Consider the following 19,483-nt stretch of genomic DNA (forward strand, 5'->3'; position numbering starts at 1 on the left):
ATCAACCCCACCACCTGTCATTCCACTATTAGAACTTAATTCCTCAGTGTCTCTAGGCAGGTTTTTCTGCTTCTACAGACCCCTATTAACATTCAAATTTTTATGGAAGGAAGATTTTAACAGAGATTAGACACAGGAGAAATAAATTACTTAGCCTGGCATGTAAGACACTATCCATCAAATACTACTGACCTCTATAACTTCTTTTTTTTTAAGGGATCTTCCAGTGAAAACTGGAAAACCTGTTAGACAAATTCTAAGAGTTGTAACATTTGATCTCTACAGTTTTATCTTCTATTACATCAACTCTGAAGGAAACTTCCCTTTAGCCAAATTGGCTTTTTTTTTTTTTTGAGACAGAGTCTCGCTCTGTTGCCCAGTCTAGAATGTCGTGGCGTCAGCCTAGCTCACAGCAACCTCAAACTCCTGGGCTCAAGTGATCCTTCTGCCTCAGCCTCCCGAGTAGCTGGGACTATAGGCATGCGCCACCATGCCCGGCTAATTTTTTCTGTATATATTTTTAGTTGTCCATATAATTTCTTTCTATTTTTAGTAAAGATGGGGTCTCGCTCTTGCTCAGGCTGGTTTCGAACTCCTGACCTCAAGCGATCCTCCTGCCTCGGCCTCCCAGAGTGCTAGGCAAATTGGTTTTTGAATCTACCTTGGACTTCTCTGTTTGTTCACACAATTTCCCCTACCTGGAATTCCTGCTCTCCTGGAATATCTGCCCACCCACCTTCTTCTAGTCTGTTTCTTCCTTTTCTCAGCACGTTTATTTAGCACATACAGTACTGTGCTAGCATTGTGAAACATTGTGTCAAGGATTTTTAAAATTCATTCACAGCACCCAGAACACAACTGGGCACATAGTGGACATGGAATAAACATGAGGTCAAACTTGCCTAGATTCCTTCCATATCTAAAATTTGTTAAGTTCTCATTTGGGTACATGTGGTGTATATTGGTTTCCACCTCCTGCTTGTAAGCAAAATGTGGAAGTACAAACAGACATTTTACAACTCTTTAAAAACATCACTCTTTGGCCGGGCGCGGTGGCTCACGCCTGTAATCCTAGCTCTGGGAGGCCGAGGCGGGTGGATCGCTCGAGGTCAGGAGTTCGAGACCAGCCTGAGCAAGAGTGAGACCCCGTCTCTACCAAAAATAGAAAGAAATTATCTGGCCAACTAAAAATATATATACAAAAAAAAATTAGCCGGGCATGGTGGCTCATTCCTGTAGTCCCAGCTACTCGGGAGGCTGAGGCAGTAGGATCGCTTAAGCCCAGGAGTCTGAGGTTGCTGTGAGCTAGGCTGATGCCACGGCACTCACTCTAGCCTGGGCAACAGAGCGAGACTCTGTCTCAAAAAAAAAAAAAAAAAAAAAAAAACATCACTCTTTAGTTTTAAAATATCTATTGAGTATGTTGATTACGAGCTAGATCCTGTGCTAGGTGCTAGAAATATAGACATGGAAAGGCATAGTCCTTGTCTTTAAGAAAATTAATGTTGGCCGGGCGCGGTGGCTCACGCCTGTAATCCTAGCTCTGGGAGGCCGAGGCGGGTGGATCGCTCGAGGTCAGGAGTTCGAGACCAGCCTGAGCAAGAGTGAGACCCTGTCTCTACCAAAAATAGAAAGAAATTATCTGGCCAACTAAAAATATATATACAAAAAAATTAGCCGGGCATGGTGGCTCATGCCTGTAGTCCCAGCTACTCGGGAGGCTGAGGCAGTAGGATCGCTTAAGCCCGGGAGTCTGAGGTTGCTGTGAGCTAGGCTGATGCCACGGCACTCACTCTAGCCCGGGCAACAAAGTGAGACTCTGTCTCAAAAAAAAAAAAAAAAAAAAAAAGAAAATTAATGCTGTAGGGAGAGAAAAGCATCAACACTAATGGTGTTGGAGAAAATAAAGTACCGTGTTTGGAATTAGGAAGACTTGGGTTTGAATCCTGATTCTGCCACTTGGTAGCAGTATGACTTTGCATTAACTCTTTCTGGGGTAAGTATGATGATACAGTATCTACTTCAGAATTGCTGTGGGAAAGTAAAGTAATTTTTGTAAATCATGTTGTACTGGGCTTGCACTTCACACATGCTCAATAAATATAGTCAATCTAGTCACCCAGTCTCTTGGTATCTGAGGGGTATTATCCTTGGGGGATTAGTTCTAAGACACACCCCTCACCCAGGAGACCAAAATCTACAGATGCTCAAGTCTCTTACATAAAATGGGGTAGTATTTGCATATAACCCATGTACATACTCCCATAAACTTTAAATCATCTCTATATTACCATAATACCTAATACATTGTAAACACTATGTAAATAATTGTTAAGCTGTAGTTTTAAAAAAGTTTTTTTTGAGACAGGGTCTTTTTCTATCACCTGGTCTACAGTGCAGTGGCATCATCTGTAACTCACTGCAACCTCAAACTTCTGGGCTCAAGCGATCCTCCTGCCTCAGCCTGCCTGATGGCTTTGGCTACAGGCATGTGCTACTCACCAGCATGCCTGGCTAATTTTTTTGTTCTTTTTTTTTTTTTTTTTAATTTATTTTTTTTGAGACGGAGTCTCACTCTGTTGCCCAGGCTAGAGTGCCATGGTGTCAGCCTAGCTCACAGCAACCTCAAACTCCTGGGCTCAAGCAATCCTACTGCCTCAGCCTCCTGAGTGGCTGGGACTACAGGCATGTGGCACCATGCCTGGCTAATTTTATATATATATTTTTTTAGTTGTCCAGCTAATTTCTTTCTATTTTTTTAGTAGAAATGAGGTCTCGCTCTTGCTCAGGCTGGTCTCGAACTCCTGAGCTCAGAAAAGATCACCCTGCCTTGGCCTCCCAGAGTGCTAGGATTACAGGCGTGAGCCACCACGCCCAGCCCCAATTTTATGGGATCTCACTATGTTGCCCAGGATGGCCTTGAACTCCTGGCCTTGAGCAATCCTCCTGCCTTGGCCTCCAAAAGTGTTGGGATTACAGGCATGAGCCAATGCACCCAGCTAAATTGTTGATTTTTAAACAGAGAGGAATGACATGTTTTTAAAATACAATTTCTCTATACATTAAAAAAGGACTCACTTTGTAAAAGATGTATATGCTGCTTGAACCCAGGAGTTTCAGGTTACAGTGAGCTATGAACCACTGTACTCCAGCTCTGTGTGACAGAGCAAAACCCTGTCTAAAAAAAAAAAAAAAAAAGGATATGCAATCATCTTTGAAGGAAACCATATATATGTTAAATGATGTCTTTGACCTTGAGGACCACTGATTACTGATTGGAGGTTCTATTCTGTTCTTTATCAGGCAATTAATGGCCTTAGGTCTTTCTACTTCCCAAACTGTGGAATTACCAGAATGAAAAGAATCTCAGGCTGGGTGTAGTGGCTCACAGGTATAATTCTAGCACTTTGGGAGGGAGGACTGCTTGAGGTCAAGAGTTCCAGACTAGCCTAAGCAAGAGTAAAACCCTGTCTCTCTAAAAAAATAGAAAAATTAACCAGGCATTGTGGTGTTTGCCTGTTGTCCCAGCTACTTGGGTAGTTCCAGCTACTCAGGAGGCTGAAGCAGGAGGATCACTGAAGTCCAGGAGTTTGAGGTTGCAGTGAGCTATGATTATGCCACTACCTTCCAGCCTGCGCAACAGAGCGAGGCCCTATCTCAAAAAAAAAAAAAAAATTTCTTCCAAGGGGAAGGAAGATGACAACTTGCCACCCACCTATTCTTCCTGCTTAGTATGCTTAGTAGAATCCTAACATCCCATCTCTATTAGTTTGGCCAGGTTACCATAACAAAGCAGCACAGACTGTGTGGCTTAAACAACAGAAATTTGTTTCCTCACAATTATGTAGGACAGAAGTCCAAGATCAAGGTTTGGTTTCTTGTGAGGCCTCTCTCCTTGGCGTGTGGATGGCTGTCTTTTCTCTCTGTCTTCAGAGGGTCTTTCCTCTGTGTCTGTGTCCTAATGAAGTATTCTTATAGGGAAACTAGTCATATTGGGTTACAGCATACCTCAATGACCTAATTTAACCTTAATTACCTCTTTAAAGACCCTATCTCCAAATATAGTCACATTCTGTGGTACTTTAACATATGAATTTTGAGAGGACATAATTCAGTACATAATATCCTAGAAATTTGATCTTCTCTGATAAGTTATTATGTTCATATTTATATATCCTGGATTCCTCTCTAAAGTATATATATAGCCTTTAATACCCCAGCATTACATATTTGTTTAAACATCATTTAGATCATAAAAGTAAGACCTGAGTATAAAAAGCAGTTAGAAAATGTAGAAGATGTCATCTATATTTCTGATTATCTAAACATGGCCCATTTTACCACTATTCTTTTGGTGTATTTTTATAGATTTTATTTCCTACGCTTAGTCTTCTTACATAGTTTTATTTACTCATAGACGTGATTTTGGCTTTTTATACCTAAAAGTATATAGCGAGCATTTTCCCATGTTCTGGCATGTTTTCTGTAAATGTTATTTATAAAGGTTGCATAATATGGGATCTAGTATGAATGTCATCATTTACTTAACTGTTCCTCTACAGTCAGATATGTAAGACTTCCAATATTTGCTGTTATAAATAAAGTGTGAGAAATGTTTTTTCTGCATAACAATTTTTCCATATTTAAAGTTACTTCCTTAGGGCAGAGTACCAGAATTGATTTGGATGCTTTAATATATTATGACATTTTGCTTTCCAAAAAGTTTATGCCAATTTGTACTCCTATTAGCCAAATAAGATAGTGCCTCTTGTACTAAATATTGATTAGCATTGCATAGCATCATTATTTTTACTCCTTATTAATTTGGTAGGCAAAATGTGTATTATTGTTATAATTTGCACTCAATTTCTAGTGAAGTAAAACATTTTTCCATCTATTTGCTGATTAGATGTATTCTTTTTTTTTTGAGACAGAGTCTCGCTCTGTCACCTGGCTAAGAGTGCCGTGGCGTCAGCCTAGCTCACAGCAACTTCAAACTCCTGGGCTCAAGTGATTCTCCTGCCTCAGCCTTCCCAGTAGCTGGGACTACAGGCGCCTGCCACCACGCCTGACTAATTTTTCTATTTTTAGTGGAGACGGGGTCTTGCTCTTGCTCAGGCTGGTCTTGAACTCCTGACCTCAAGCGATCCTCCTGCCTTGGCCTCCCAGAGTCCTAGGATTACAGGCACAGGTGTGAGCCTCTGCAACCAGCCCTAGCTTCGACTGTTTGATTAATTTTTTTTGTGTCTCTATGGGTCTTATACTAGGAAGAAACTTCAGTTCCTAGTACCTTAATGTGAGGAAATACATACTTTGAATCTGGGATATCTCAGTACCAATATTTTAGATGTGATAGCTGTGATAGTTAATTTTATGTATCAACTTGACTGGGCTAAGTCATGCCCAAATAGCTGGTAAAACATTTTTTTCTGAGTGTGCCTGTGAGAGTGTTTCTGGAAGAGGTCAACATTTGAATCAGTAGACTGAGTAAAGAAAATTGTCCTTGTTAATGTGGGTGGGCATAATCCAATCCCTTGAGAGTCTGAATAGAAAAGGTGGTCTGGGTGAGGTGGCTCAGTGGCTCACTGACTGTAATTCTAGCACTTTGGGAGGCCAAGGTGGGATGATTGCTTGAGGCCAGGAGTTTGAGACCAGCTTGGCAACATGCCAAGACCCATCTCTCTAAAAAACAAAACAAAACAAAACAAAATATAAGTAGCTGGGACTAGAGGTGCAAACCACCGTGCCCAGCTGACTTTGACACTTTTTGAAGAGTACTGGTCAGGTATTTTGCATAATGTCCCTCAATTTGAGTTTTTTGCTTTTTTCTCACAATTATACCCAGGATATGAATTTTGGGGGAGAATGCCACACAGGTGATATGCCTTTCACATTGCCTCGTATCAGGCAGGTGTACATGTTATCAACACGACTTCTTACTGTGATGTTAACTTTGATCACTTGGTAAAGGTGGTGTCTGCCAAGTCTTTCCATTGTAAAGTTATTCATTTTCCCATTCAATTCTCTATTTGTTAGACATGAGTTATTAAGTCCAGCCTACATTTGCGGTGATGGGGAGTAAGTTCTACCTCTTTTTTTTTTTTTTTCTTGAGACAGAGTCTCACTTTGTTGCCCGGGCTAGAGTGAGTGCCGTGGCATCAGCCTAGCTCACAGCAACCTCAGACTCCTGGGCTTAAGCGATCCTACTGCCTCAGCCTCCCGAGTAGCTGGGACTACAGGCATGAGCCACCATGCCCGGCTAATTTTTTTGTATATATATTTTTAGTTGGCCAGATAATTTCTTTCTATTTTTAATAGAGATGGGGGTCTCACTCTTGCTCAGGCTGGTCTCGAACTCCTGACCTCGAGCGATCCACCCGCCTCGGCCTCCCAGAGCTAGGATTACAGGCGTGAGCCACCGCGCCCGGCCAAGTTCTACCTCTTAAAGAAAGGATTATCAAAGAACTTGTGGGGATATGCTAAAACACCACAGTAATTAACAACTATTTTGAGGAAGATGCTTTGTGAATACACAACTATTTGATTTCTCCTTAAATTTCTGTTCAATTATTTTTATTTTTTTTTAGAGATGAGGTCTTACTATGTTGTCCAGGCTGGACTTGAACTCCTGGGCTCAAGCCATCCTCCTGCCTCAGGCTCCTGAGTAGCTGGGACTTTGGGAGTCCTTTTGGCTATTCCAAAAGGTATCACACAGAGGCAGTATCATTAACTGTTTTGGTTGCTGTATTAAAGGGTCAGCATGCCCACAGCTCAGCTGGCTTTGGGCATAAATGTACCTCATGAACTGAGGGTATATTCCAAATTGTCATTGTCAGTATACTAATTGTCGGCCAAGCAAAATAACATATGGTCCTTTGGTTAATAATATAGTCACTTCTCCAGAGAAGAGTCTTAATGAGAAGCCAAATTCTAATCAACAGGTTGCTTGGCAACGTGGAACACAGGTCAGGGAATCTTGGTGATCTTTATGGCTAATAGGCATGAAACACCTACCTCTATCTGATAAAGGCAGAAATCTGCCAGGGGGATTAAAATGTTTCATGTGTTGGTTTAGGCCATCTTTTTTCCCTGCCAGTTTATATTTTTGCTTCTTAAGGTTCACTTTTTTTTTTTAAGATTCTGTATAGACTATTCTCCCTCAGTTATCACATTCTTCAGGCAGGGTATAATGCATTTGATTGTGATCATATATTTTACTATAGATGAGTAGATTAGACTTCAACTGTGATTACCTTTATCTACGCTGTGAAAATTGTGCTTTGGAGTTTACATGCCTTGATTGTATCTTCCTAAATCTTAGCCATTGATTACTGATTATTTCTGAGAATGGGCCTCAACTTTGAATGACTGACTTCAGAGTCAGATGCAGTGGCACATGCCTGTAGTCCCAGCTCCTGGGGAAGCTGAGGTAGGAGGATTACTTGAGTCCAGGAGTTCACGGTTGTAGTATGCTATGATCATGCCTGTGAATAGCCAGGGGCAACATAGAAGATGCTATCTCTAAACAAACAAACAAAACCCAAAAAGAATAACTGGTTCCACCCACCTATCTTATTGCTACCATTTGCATAGGCTTCTGAGAATTTCTCCAGAGTATTTTCCATGACGTGTGCTCACTTCAGTCTAGCCAAGAAGACTTAAGCAAACAAAAACTGGGAAAAGAAATGATGTTGTCCTTTGCAGTCACAGGATATAAAATTAATTTTAGAGTCAATGTCTCAGAGTCAGGCAGGGTGGAAAAGGAGAGTGATATCCCTTGGGGAGGTGGGGAGAAGGGGAGAGCATAATTGTATTGCATTGCATCCAGGTCCTAAAAACTGTAACCGGTGAGATTTTAGGGCTTTGATGCCCTTATTTTTTCTGATCCTAGGTCCTAGGTAGGACTTCTCCCCCAACACAGCATACCTGGCACAGAAAAGGCAGATGTTTTTGAATATGAATTTAACAAAAGAAGAAATATGAGCCTGGAGAAGTGACAGTTTGTACAAGGTCACAGAGCTAACACATGGTCTCTGGTCTCCCATTTCTTTCTTTTTTTTTTTTTAAAGACAGGGTCTCACTCTGTTGCCCAGGCTGGGGTACAGTGGCCTAATCATAGTTCACTGGAACCTCAAACTCCTGGCCTCAAGCAATCCTCCTGCCTCAGCATCCCAAAGTCCTGCGATTACAGGCATAAGCCACCATGCCTGGGCCTTCTTAATGTTTACTTAAGTAATACATTAGTAACTTCTCCATGTAAAAAACTAAAACTTCAGTCCTGTTGGGCCAGCACCCTCTATTATAAACCTCCTTCCAACTCCTCAGAGACAGCCACTGTTATCAAGTTTCTATAAATCGTTTCAGAATCCTTTATCCTGCTTTGTCCATTAAGTATCTGACTTTCAAGGTTGGGTTTTTTTTTTTTTTTAAACAAAGTCTCACTCTCTTGCCTGGGTTAGAGTGCCCTGGTGTCAGCCTAGCTCACAGCAACCTCAAACTCCTGGGCTCAAGCAATCCTTCTGCCTCAGCCTTCCGAGTAGCTGGGATTACAGGCATGTGCCACCATGCCCGGCTAATTTTTTCTATATATATATTTTTAGCTGTCCATATAATTTCTTTCTATTTTTAGTAGAGATGGGGTCTCGCTCTTGCTCAGGCTGGTCTTGAACTCCTGAGCTCAAACGATCTGCCTGCCTCGGCCTCCCAGAGTGCTAGGATTACAGGCCTGAGCCACCTCACCCTGCCTCAAGATTGGTTTCTATCTTTGACTCTCCCACACATTTCTATAATGCAGGAATGCAAAGAACAGGAAGACAGAACTGACCAGACACAATTCTAGCTCCCTGACAAAAGAGGAGAGCTAAGATAGTCTACACATGAATGGTCATGATAATAAGTTCCATTTGTTAAAGGCACAGCCTCAGCATTCTTTGATCAATTTAGATGAGTAACAAAGGCTTCCCTTGAGCTGTACTGGACTGTTTAAGGTTTCAACTGCTTTAGTTAAAGTAATTTAACTGAAAACAAGTCTATTAGTAACTAGCAAGTTAGTTATTAGTATACTTCCCTGCACAGATTTCAGTATAAGCTAATTCCTTTTCTATCATACTTAAACCTGTTGGGCCCAAAGGGTACAAACAGAATGTGAACATAATTACTAATATTTATTGAGGGTTTACAATGTGACAAGCAGGTATTTTATATAATTTCATTTAATTTTCACAACCCGGTGAAGTTATTTATCACAGTGGAAAGTTTCAGTTGAGGTAAGGCCTGCTGAGACTGCAAAGTCCTTGTATCTAACTACCCTGGGAGACCACCTGTGAGAATCAAATAGGCCGGTAAATGAGAAAATACTTTCAACTCTAAAACACTATGCTACAATTATAAACCATTATCTTATTTATGCTTAATTGCTGGAGTTAACCGATCAAATTTTTTTTTTCCATGTAAAAAATTTTTAATTTTTTTTAGAGTAGTGGGGTCTCGCCATGTTGCCCAGGCAGATCTCAAACTCTTGGCGTCAAGAAATCTTCCAGGCCTCAGCCTCCCAAGAGTGCTTGGATTACATGGGTGTGAGCCACCACGCCCACCCTGTCAGATCCTATTGAAAGGTGAATCATTCAATTTGCAAAGACAGAAATGCCGGTTTAGGTCTCTGCAGCCATATACAACTCTCTTAGCCTCTTAAGCGGGGCAATCTTAGACTCAAGGGATTGATCATATGATATAAAAATGACTATAGACGGCGTCCAATAAATGTTAGTCCTTTCACGCGGAAGAGGCTTGGAAGTGCAAAACTCGATCAACATTTAACGAGACTGAAGTCGCAAGGGCGTTCCGTCCTGGGGAGGTTCCTAGAGCCGCAGATTTCGGGGCGAGCCGTTGGCGTTTTCCCGCGCAGGGGGCGGGGCGGGGCGCGAGCCCAGAAACGTGGTCGTGGAGCCCCAGCTGCTGCGAGGACCACACCTCCCAGCAGGAACCGCGCTGAGCACCTGGCAGGCAGCATCCACTGGTGTTAGGACCGGGAAGCCAGCCTAGTCCGCTGAGGTCACTGGGGGTGCGTGTATGAACCCGCGGGGGGCAAGATGCGGAAGTGGGCGCTTGGCCGTGCAGCATGTTGGGAGTCGGAGCCCCCCGGTGCGACGTTAGGGAGGCTAGGCTTGCCTTGAGTGGTTGGACTGCATCACATGACGGGAGGAGGGCGGCCGCAGGGGAGCAACCTGTGGTGCCTTGTGAGGTCATCACGGCGCGACAAGCAGCTGCTGTTGCGGGCACCCTGGATGCGGTGGGTAACACTCTCCCGATATCTTCGAGCACAAGAAATGCCACAAAATCTCCCTTATTTGCTCCTTCCCCTTGTCTCCTTCAACTTCCGCGCTGTTGGCTTCGCCCGGTTGGGGTGCGGGCAGCGGCCGGAGGAGGCGACGCGCTCTCTAGGCGGGCGGGGGAGCCGCGCGCAAGCGACGTGCAGTGACTCCGCCTTCCCCGTGACGCGAAGGTCACGTGACGGGCTGGGCTGCCTCTGCCGCCGCCGCCGCTTTGTAAGAGGCACATTGGCAGGTAACGAGCGGCGGCGGCGGCGGCGGGCCCCGGGTCCAGCGAGAGCGGCAGCGGTAATGGCCACCTTCTCCCTCTCCTTCCTCGTTCTAGGGCGCTCAGTGCTGCAGCGTGTGCTTTCTAGTCCAGGGTTCAGCTTTTCTCAACACCCAGCGTCTTTCGGACTGCCCCAGCGCCCAGCCGTGTGGACCGGGCCAAGCTTCCCGCGCCAGTTTCACGCTCCCTCTGTGTGTCCGGGCCCGGACTCCCTCCTTCCTCTCCCCCTCGGGTTGCTCCGTGCTACTTCCTACTTTCCGGCATCCTAGTCGCTCGGGCCCCACCCAGCCCCAGGGGGCGCTTTCCCCTCCCCCCTTCGGGTTTCTGCCGTGGAGGGTGTGGTTTTCTCTCCCACCTCGGTCCCCGCTAGTCCGCTGGAGCTCTCCCGCCACGCTGTCGCTCCTATCCTGGCCACTTTTCAGCTTTCGTGCCCATGGCTAGTCCTGGGACTGGTCCTCTTAGAGCCAACTTCTGCGCTCTGTAACCTTTCTCGGCTTACCCCGAAGCATAGTTCAGTTCTACTTCTCCTTTTTATTTGGAGGGCTTTGATCTCAGTAGGGACTCAGTTTTCCTCTTCACTCGTGGTTCCTGTTGTATGCTTGTGTCACAATTCTTTACTATAGATTTGAGAGTGCTTTTGTAAACTGAAGAGCTGTTAGAGTACATACAGTGTTCTTTCATTGGTGCAGTACAACTCAGTTTCTTTGCCTCTAAATTACTTTCCCACTCCACTTTCCTTCCCCCCCGCCAGTTTTTAATCTAATTAGTTGCACCGGCATCTCAACTGTCATCACTCTGGGCTCTTAACCTTGCTTTAGGGGTTGATCCCATCATTTTTTTCATATCCTGTTTGACATAAGCTGTCATTAACTACCACCTCTATTGGACATTCAGTGTATGGTCTACTAATATTTAGGCTATCTTTCTCCAGCACCTGTGTATCCTAACAGTTGAGAGCTTTTAAAAATTTTTTTAAGACATGGGATTTTCCTGTGTTGCCCAGCTTGGCCTCTAACTCCTGGGCTCAAGAGATTCTTCTGCCTCAGTGTCAGCACATCTGGCTAGTTAGGAGCTTTTTAAGGTCTTCATTAGGTATCCAAGATCATCTTTGACTTGAAGGGTATGTAATTTACTTTTTGGGTGAATCCAGTTCTTATATTTTTCTCTTCTGCTGTGACAGCGCTTTTTTCATCATGGGGTATGCCACTAGTTAGTGTGTTCCTCACTTTTTACCATGAGTTGTACTTCCTTTTTAGTGTCATTTTGTCAAATAAAGGTGGAAGGAAGATGAACATCGTACCTAAAGCTCTCCTGTATTCTAGGCATCGAGTGGGTACATTGGTATGGTCCCCATCTATCTCAGGAAAAGGAATAAATTGCACTCTCTGGAGATGATAGGGTCTTCCAGTACACCAGCATCCCTTACCTGCCTGCAAAGCACCTTGGCTAGGGCCATCCTCCCATTGCTGTGGAGACTTCTCTTATCATTAGGCAAAGATAATTAGTTTCCCACACAGCTCTCTGGATTTGCTGTCAGTTTACCCCTCCTGGTTTTCCTACTTATGGCTAGTTGACACATGTGATGAGAGATTGTCTTTTTTTTCTTTTTTTTTTTTTTTACATCCCTGTCCTGCTTGTTTCCCACAGCTCTTAATCCCCCGTTTGCTTCCTTTGCCTCTGATCCTCAATAATTATGAAACTTAAGAAAAAGGAGGTTTTTGTTGTGATTGAAATAAGACTGGAAGTGGTGGCATGGGAGAGAATGAGGCCATGGGAAAGGGTTGTGGTAATTGCCCCTCCTGCCTGTTTCCTGCTGCTCTGGTTTCCTCTGGCTTCTGTTTAAATGTGGGCTGGACCAGCAGTAGTCACATGGAGTTGTCTTTAGAACTATGTTGGAACAACACTAACACCTCTGCTTCCCTTTCCTGGTAACTAGTGCAGCTTGTGCAGTGATCACCAGGAGTGTCTCTCTCTCTTTTTTTTTTTTTTGAGACAGAGTCTCACTTTGTTGCCCGGGCTAGAGTGAGTGCCATGGCGTCAGCCTTGCTCACAGCAACCTCAAACTCCTGGGCTTAAGCGATCCTACTGCCTCAGCCTCCCAAGTAGCTGGGACTACAGGCATGCACCACCATGCCCGGCTAATTTTTTCTATATATACTTTTAGTTGTCCAGATAATTTATTTCTATTTTTAGTAGAGACGGGGTCTTGCTCAGGCTGGTCTCGAACTCCTGACCTCGAGCGATCCACCCGCCTCGGCCTCCCAGAGGGCTAGGATTACAGGCGTGAGCCACCGCACCCGGCCAGGAGTGTCTCTCTTGATATTAGCTTGAGTGACTTAATTATTGTTTGAGGACAAATAGTAGAACATGGAGAAAAATGGGTTTATTTCATATGATTGTTTTGATGGGAACTGGTGTCTGTATATACCCCCTTAAGTATAAAAGAGATGCAGAAAGTATAGACCTGTCTTGAAGGTTTTAAGTGGTCTGAAGGAGGGGGGGTACCTTTCCTTTTTTTTTTTTTTTTTTTTTTTTAAGACAGGTTCTCACTCTTGCTTGGGCTAGAGTGCAGTGTTGGCATCATCCTAGCTCACTGCAACCTCTAGGGCCTGGGCTCAAGCGATCCTTCTGCTTCAGCTTCCCAAGTAGGTGGGACTAAAGGAGTATACCACCATGCCCGGCTAATTTTTAAATTTTTTTTTTTTTTTTTTAACAGAGATGAGTTTTTGGCCGTGTTGCTCAGGCTGGTCTCAAACAACTAACCTCAAGCAGTCTTCTGCCTCGGGTCTCCCAAAGTGCTAAGAATACAGGCATGAGCCACCTTGCCCGGCCTGGAGTTTTCTTGACAGTGTTTCTCCTAAAGATGATGCTGCATGTTTTATAGGTTTTTTTTGAGACAGAGTTGCACTCTGTTGTACGTCTGTTGCACGTACTAGAATGCTGTGGGCTGTCAGCCTAGTTCACAGCAACCTCAAAGTCACTCAAGCGATCCTCCTGTCTCAGCCTCCCAAGTAGCTGGGACTACAGGCGTGTCCCACCACACCTGGGTAATTTTTTCTATTTTTAGTAGAGACACTCTTGTTCAAGCTGGTCTCAAACTCCTGAGCTCAAATGATCCGCCTCCGCCTCCCACTTCAGCCTCCTAGAGTGCTAGGATTATAGGCGTGAGCAACTGCACCTGGCCTGTTTTATAGTTTTTTAAAGAAAAATTATTTTAGTTTTGCAATTTCTTGGTATAAGCGTTGAAGGTAAGGTTTGTGAATTTCTGACTGGTGTAACTTGTACTAGAGTGAGTTTCAATTTCAGATAACTTACTTTCATAGTGGACTTAAGAGTTCACTTGAGTTGGAACTCAGTTAACTATTCAGAATTAAAGTATGCAGGCTGGGTGAGGTGGCTCACGCTTGTAATCTTAGCACTCTGGGAGGCCAAGGAGGGCGGATTGTTTGAGCTCAGGAGTTCGAGACCAGCCTGAGCAAGAGCGAGACCCCCGTCTCTACTAAAAAATAGAAAGAAATTATATGGACAGCTAAAAAAAAATATATAGAGAAAAATTAGCCGGGCATGGTGGCGCATGCCTGTAGTCCCAGCTACTCAGGAGGCTGAGACAGGAGGATTGCTTGAGCCCAGGAGTTTGAGGTTGCTGTGAGCTAGGCTGATGCCACAGCACTCTAGCCTGGGCAACAGAGTGAAACTCTCTCAAAAAAAAGAATTAAAGTATGCAGTAGGACTTGCATTAAGGGGTAGACGCTTCATTTTAGACTTGGCAGTGCTCTTTTAAAAGCCAGGAATATGTTGCTTGGTTTTCTTCACTTGGAACTCTATAAGTTAATAGAATATACATTTCATTGGGTCTAATATCAAAAAAATTTCATTGAGAATACATTTAAAGATTGTAGAAGAGAAAATTTCATTTGGATTTAGACTTTTTGCTATAACTTTGTTTCTTGCCGTTGGCTTAGTGTTACTAGCTTGTTATTAAGTTAGATGTCACTGTAGGAACTTTTCCTTTAAAGTTATATTGTATGTGCACAATCCAGAAATACCTACTACTTTTTTTTTTTTTTTAAGACTAGTCAGGTGTAATAGTGAGAAGGGGGGAAAGTAGAACAAAGAGTTCAGTCTGTAACTGACTGGAACAGTTGCGATAACTCACTGCGTTGGACCTGCCCCTAGTACTTTAACTACTTACACTTTTTTTTTCATGTCTCAGTATTTTCATCAGGTTGGTCCTAGGTATTATACCTATGAAGACTTTTACAGGCTCAGAATTTCTTCTTGTTAGTGATGTCTTTCTTCCTCTGTACCTTTTAAAATTCTGTCCTTCCCTCTCTGCCTCCCTCTTTCTATTTTTCTCTTTCCTTTGTTCTCTCCTTTCTGTGCCTTCTCTTTCTCTCTTTTTTCTTTTTTAGAGACAGGGCCTGTCTCTTGCTCAGGTTGGAGTGCAGTGTCCAGAGCATAGCTCACTGCAGCTTCGAACTCCTGGGCTCAAGCAATCTTCCTGGTTTAGCCTCCTGAGTTGCTGGGACTACAAGTGTGCCACCACCATGGCCTGCTAATTTTAGAGATGCGGTCTCACTATGTTGCCCAGGCTTGTGTTGAACTCCTGGCCTTAAGCGATCCTCCTGCCTCAGCCTCCCAAAGTGCTAGGATTACAAGCGTGAGCTACCATGCCTGGCCTCATTTCTAATTTTTTGTGATTACAAATTATGCTTGTCTTCTTGTGGACATTTCCCCTCAACCCCCAACAAAGTCCATTTTCTGAAGACTACATGTAACTGAGAGTGGAATTTTGGGGTTGTGTGTAGGGTATGTGTAACTTTACTAGATAATGCTAAATTGTTTCCCATGTGTTGTACAGTTCTTAGTCAGTCTCTTCATCTGAACCACAGAACACAGAAAATTGAGTGACTGTTTTCTCAATTCTCTTGAGGATGGTACATAACTAATACCATTTTAGATGTCTAGGGAAGAAGTTCAGTTCATACATGCAGTGGATATGCCATGCTTTGGGACTTAATTATCAAGACTGAGTGGATAAGAGTTCTTCCACATCCCTGCCAACATTTGATATTGCCTTAATTTTTAGTTTTAGCCAGTTTGTAGTGGGATGTTTTAGGTATATCTTTTATGAACACCATATAGCTGAATTTTGCTTTGTTAATGTGTTAACTTTTTAACTAGAGCATGGAGAACTTTCATGTCTATTGTAATTACAGATATTTTATATATATTTCTGCCATCATGTTTAGTCTTCTACTTGCCTGATTTGTGTGTGTGTGTTTTTCTGTCCTTTTTACATTTTGATTCTTTTTTTGTTTGATTTCCTCCAATTTTTTTTTTTTTTTTTTGAGACAGAGTCTTGCTCTGTTGCCCAGGCTAGAGTGAGTGCCGTGGCATCCTCCTAGCTCACAGCAACCTCAAACTCCTGGGCTCAAGCAATCCTTCTGCCTCAGCCTCCCGAGTAGCTGGGACTACAGGCACGCGCCACCATGCCCGGCTAATTTTTTTCTATATATATATTTTAGTTGGCCAGCTAATTTCTTTCTATTTTTAGTAGAGACGGGGTCTCGCTCTTGCTCAGGCTGGTCTCGAACTCCTGAGCTCGAGCGATCCACCCGCCTCGGCCTCCCAGAGTGCTAGGATTACAGGCATGAGCCACCGCGCCCGGCCGATTTCCTCCAATTTTTTAAGATTCTTCAAATCTATAAAAGCTAATGGAAGAGTAGTGAACACGTGTATACATACCTTTTCCTGAGAGTTACTGCTTAATATATTACCACATTGGCTTTCCTCTCTATATCTACTACATACGTTATCCTGAGATTAAATGATTTGAAAGTAAAGTGCAAGCATCTTGACATTAATGCCTTAATATTTCCTTAGCAAGTATCTCCTCAGAATAAAGAGCTTCTCTTACAAAAAGCCACAGGTACATAATCATTCTAGGAATATGGATAATGATCTAATAATGTAGTATATATAATATATGATATCAGTAATATCTGATATAAATCCACATTCAGACTTTCCCAATTGTATACAAATTATCTTGTTACAGCCTTTATTCCTGTCCAATTAGGGTTTCTGTATTTATATACTGTCACTGAAGTACACTTGAATGATAATCTATTTCTAAAGTGATTATTTTCACAGCTATTTATTGGACATAACTGCCAGTCAGATCATCTAATAAGATATAACCACTGTTGTCATTTAGTCAGATAATTCTCACCAATGGTAGGTAAATTTCTGGTTTATTGTAGGATAGGTAAACCTTTCTTTGGCCTTTGGAAAGCCTATAAATACTCTGTTAACTGCTGTGCAGACTCCAGGGTTTGAAACACTGATGAAAGTTTCTTTTGATGTATGGCAATGAGGCCAAACTATTACATTAATAAAAAGGTAGTATATTCTGTTATTTCTGTGAAATGCTCAGAGTTTAGGATACTACAGATTAGGGCTGAATGATAGTTGTCCCACGTGCCAGTGATACATGCCACTCTATTGGGGTTTGCTTGAACAGAGATTTATTGCTGCCAGTTGTCAGCAATGTTAGGAGCTAGGATAGAAATGAATAATGCATAGTGCTTGTCCTTAAGTGCTCACGTTCTGGTGGGAAGACACAGTTTAAATCCAGTGCATTAGGATTCCAGGATTTTGCTGGCAATGACAGAAAAGAACTGTTAATTTTTTTTTTTTTTCCTTTGAGCAGGTGGGGAGGCGCAGACCCTTACTTTTCCTGGGTTCTTCCTATAGCATCAAGTATGGTCAAATTCCTGAAGTTACAATTGTTTCTCTTGTGAAAACACTTTGGATTTTGAATTCATAGTTCAATTTTATTAGGATTTGTTATTTTGATTACCATATGATAATTCTATCTTTTTTTGGCCTTGACTGTTAGTTTATTTGTAGCAGCTAGCAGGAGAGAAGCAAAGGTTTTTTTTTTTTTTTTTTTTTTTTTTGAGACAATGTCTAGCTCTGCCACCTGGGGTAGAGTGCAGTGGCATGATCATAGTTCACTGCAGCCTTGAACTCCTGGGCTCAAGCTATCCACTTGCCTCAGCCTCCTGAGAAATTGGCACTACAGGTGCTTGGCTAATTTTTTTTTTTTATTTTTTGTAGAGACAGGGTCTTGCTATGGCCTAGGCTGGTCTTAAACTCCTGGGCTCAAGCGATCCTTCTGCCTTGGCCTCCCAAAATGGTAGGATTACAGGCATGAGCCACCGTGCCTGGCCAAAGTTGTTCTTACTGTAAGCTACATTAAACATTTTCTCCTTTTTTTCTTTCTTTCTTTTTTAGAAGCCAGTCAAATTTAGCAGGGGAGGGGTTGAATACCAACTTTAGTGACACTAATGTTAATAAGTTATGGTAACCCACTACCATCGGACCAGCCACATTAAACATTTTCTTTGAGTCTAGTAATTTGTGAAGTCCAAGTCTGACTTCCAAACCTGTCCTTTTTTTTTTTTTTTTTTTTGAGACAGTCTCACTGTGTTGCTGTCTCTGTGGATTTGCCTACTCTGGATGTTACATATAATGGAATCATAAAATATACAGAAGTGGTCTTTTGTGACTGGATTCTTTCACTTAATGTTTCCAAGGTTCATCCATATTGTAGCATGTATCAGAACTTCATTCCTTTTAGTACTTGAATAGTACCCCATTATGTGGATAATACCACATTTTGTTTACCCATTCATCAATTAATGGACGTTTGGGTTGTTTGTACTTCATGAGTCATGCTGCTGTGAATATTCCCATACACATTTTTGGGTGAACATGTTTTCAATTCTCTGGGGTATGTACCTAGGAGTGGAATTGCTTAGTCATAGGATAACTGTATGTTTAACTTTTTAGCTACCAATTGCTTGGAGAACTTTTAAAAGCAACATTGATAGCTGAGTCCTATTCTGATTTTTTTTTTTTTTTTTTTTTTTTTCAGACAGAGTCTCCCTTTGTTGCCTGGGCTAGAATGAGTGCCGTGGCGTCAGCCCAGCTCACAGCAACCTCAAACTCTTGGGCTTAAGCGACCCTACTGCCTCAGCCTCCCGAGTAGCTGGGACTACAGGCATGCACCACCATGCCCAGCTAATTTTTTTCTATGTATATTTTTAGTTGGCCAGATAATTTCTTTCTATTTTTAGTAGAGACGGCGTCTCGCTCTTGCTCAGGCTGGTCTTGAACTCCTGACCTCGAGCGATCCACCTGCCTTGGCCTCCCAGAGGGGCAGGATTACAGACGTGAGCCACTGCGCCTGGCCCCTATTCTGATTTTTTTTAAGGCAAGCACAAAAATGAGGTTTATTAAGGAGAGAAAGATAGGATTATAGAGCAAGACATAGGTTTACAGAGTTTGATACTCACGGCAGAGATGACAGCTGGACCCACTGTCAGAGCAGAGGGAAGGGCCAAAAAAGGGTGCAACTCTGAATTTAATGAGACCTGGATTCATTTTTTTTTTTTTTTACAAGTTTTCTAAGTGATTATACTCTGCATCCAGGGATGGTGATGGATAGTGAGCCACTATTCCAGGGTATTAAACTTCATTCGATGATGGGAAACTCCTGATGCTTCTGGAGATATTGTCACTATTAACATTTGGACATGGATAGCCTGACACATTTAGCTATAATGTAATTGCTGACAAACCTGGGTTGAGGCTTTCTAGTTTCATGGAGTGGTTTTTCTGGACTTCTAACTTGTTTTGCAATTCTGTTGGTTTTTCAAGCCCACTGTGCAACCATGGGATAAGAACATGACAGGAGATAATAGCATAACTATTTAGTAAGTCTTTGTTGCCAGAGCCTGTGAAGAATTTGGAAACTTTCAGAAATGGAAATTAAAAGCAAAAAGGAAACTGTAAATGTGCCACTGTGTATGTGAGT

The 19,483-nt window shown here is 42.7% G+C and overlaps 1 protein-coding gene and 1 non-coding gene across 2 annotated transcripts in view; one reads left to right on the forward strand and one right to left on the reverse strand.

Moving 5' to 3' along the window:
- Nucleotides 1-214: 214 nt before the first annotated feature.
- LOC123646768 lies at nt 215-274 on the reverse strand. The gene has a single exon (XR_006738021.1). It is a non-coding gene; the product is annotated as a U7 small nuclear RNA (small nuclear RNA).
- A 10,249-nt stretch (nt 275-10,523) lies between these two features.
- Nucleotides 10,524-19,483, forward strand: part of UBAP2 (ubiquitin associated protein 2) — an 85,457-nt gene continuing 76,497 nt past the window's right edge. The window contains exon 1 of the mRNA XM_045562965.1: nt 10,524-10,616. The gene's annotated coding sequence lies outside the window, so the exon portion shown is untranslated. The remainder of the gene's footprint in view (nt 10,617-19,483) is intronic.

The sequence above is a fragment of the Lemur catta genome, chromosome 10 (genome assembly GCF_020740605.2).
Source record: "Lemur catta isolate mLemCat1 chromosome 10, mLemCat1.pri, whole genome shotgun sequence".
NCBI classification, from domain to species: domain Eukaryota; kingdom Metazoa; phylum Chordata; class Mammalia; order Primates; family Lemuridae; genus Lemur; species Lemur catta.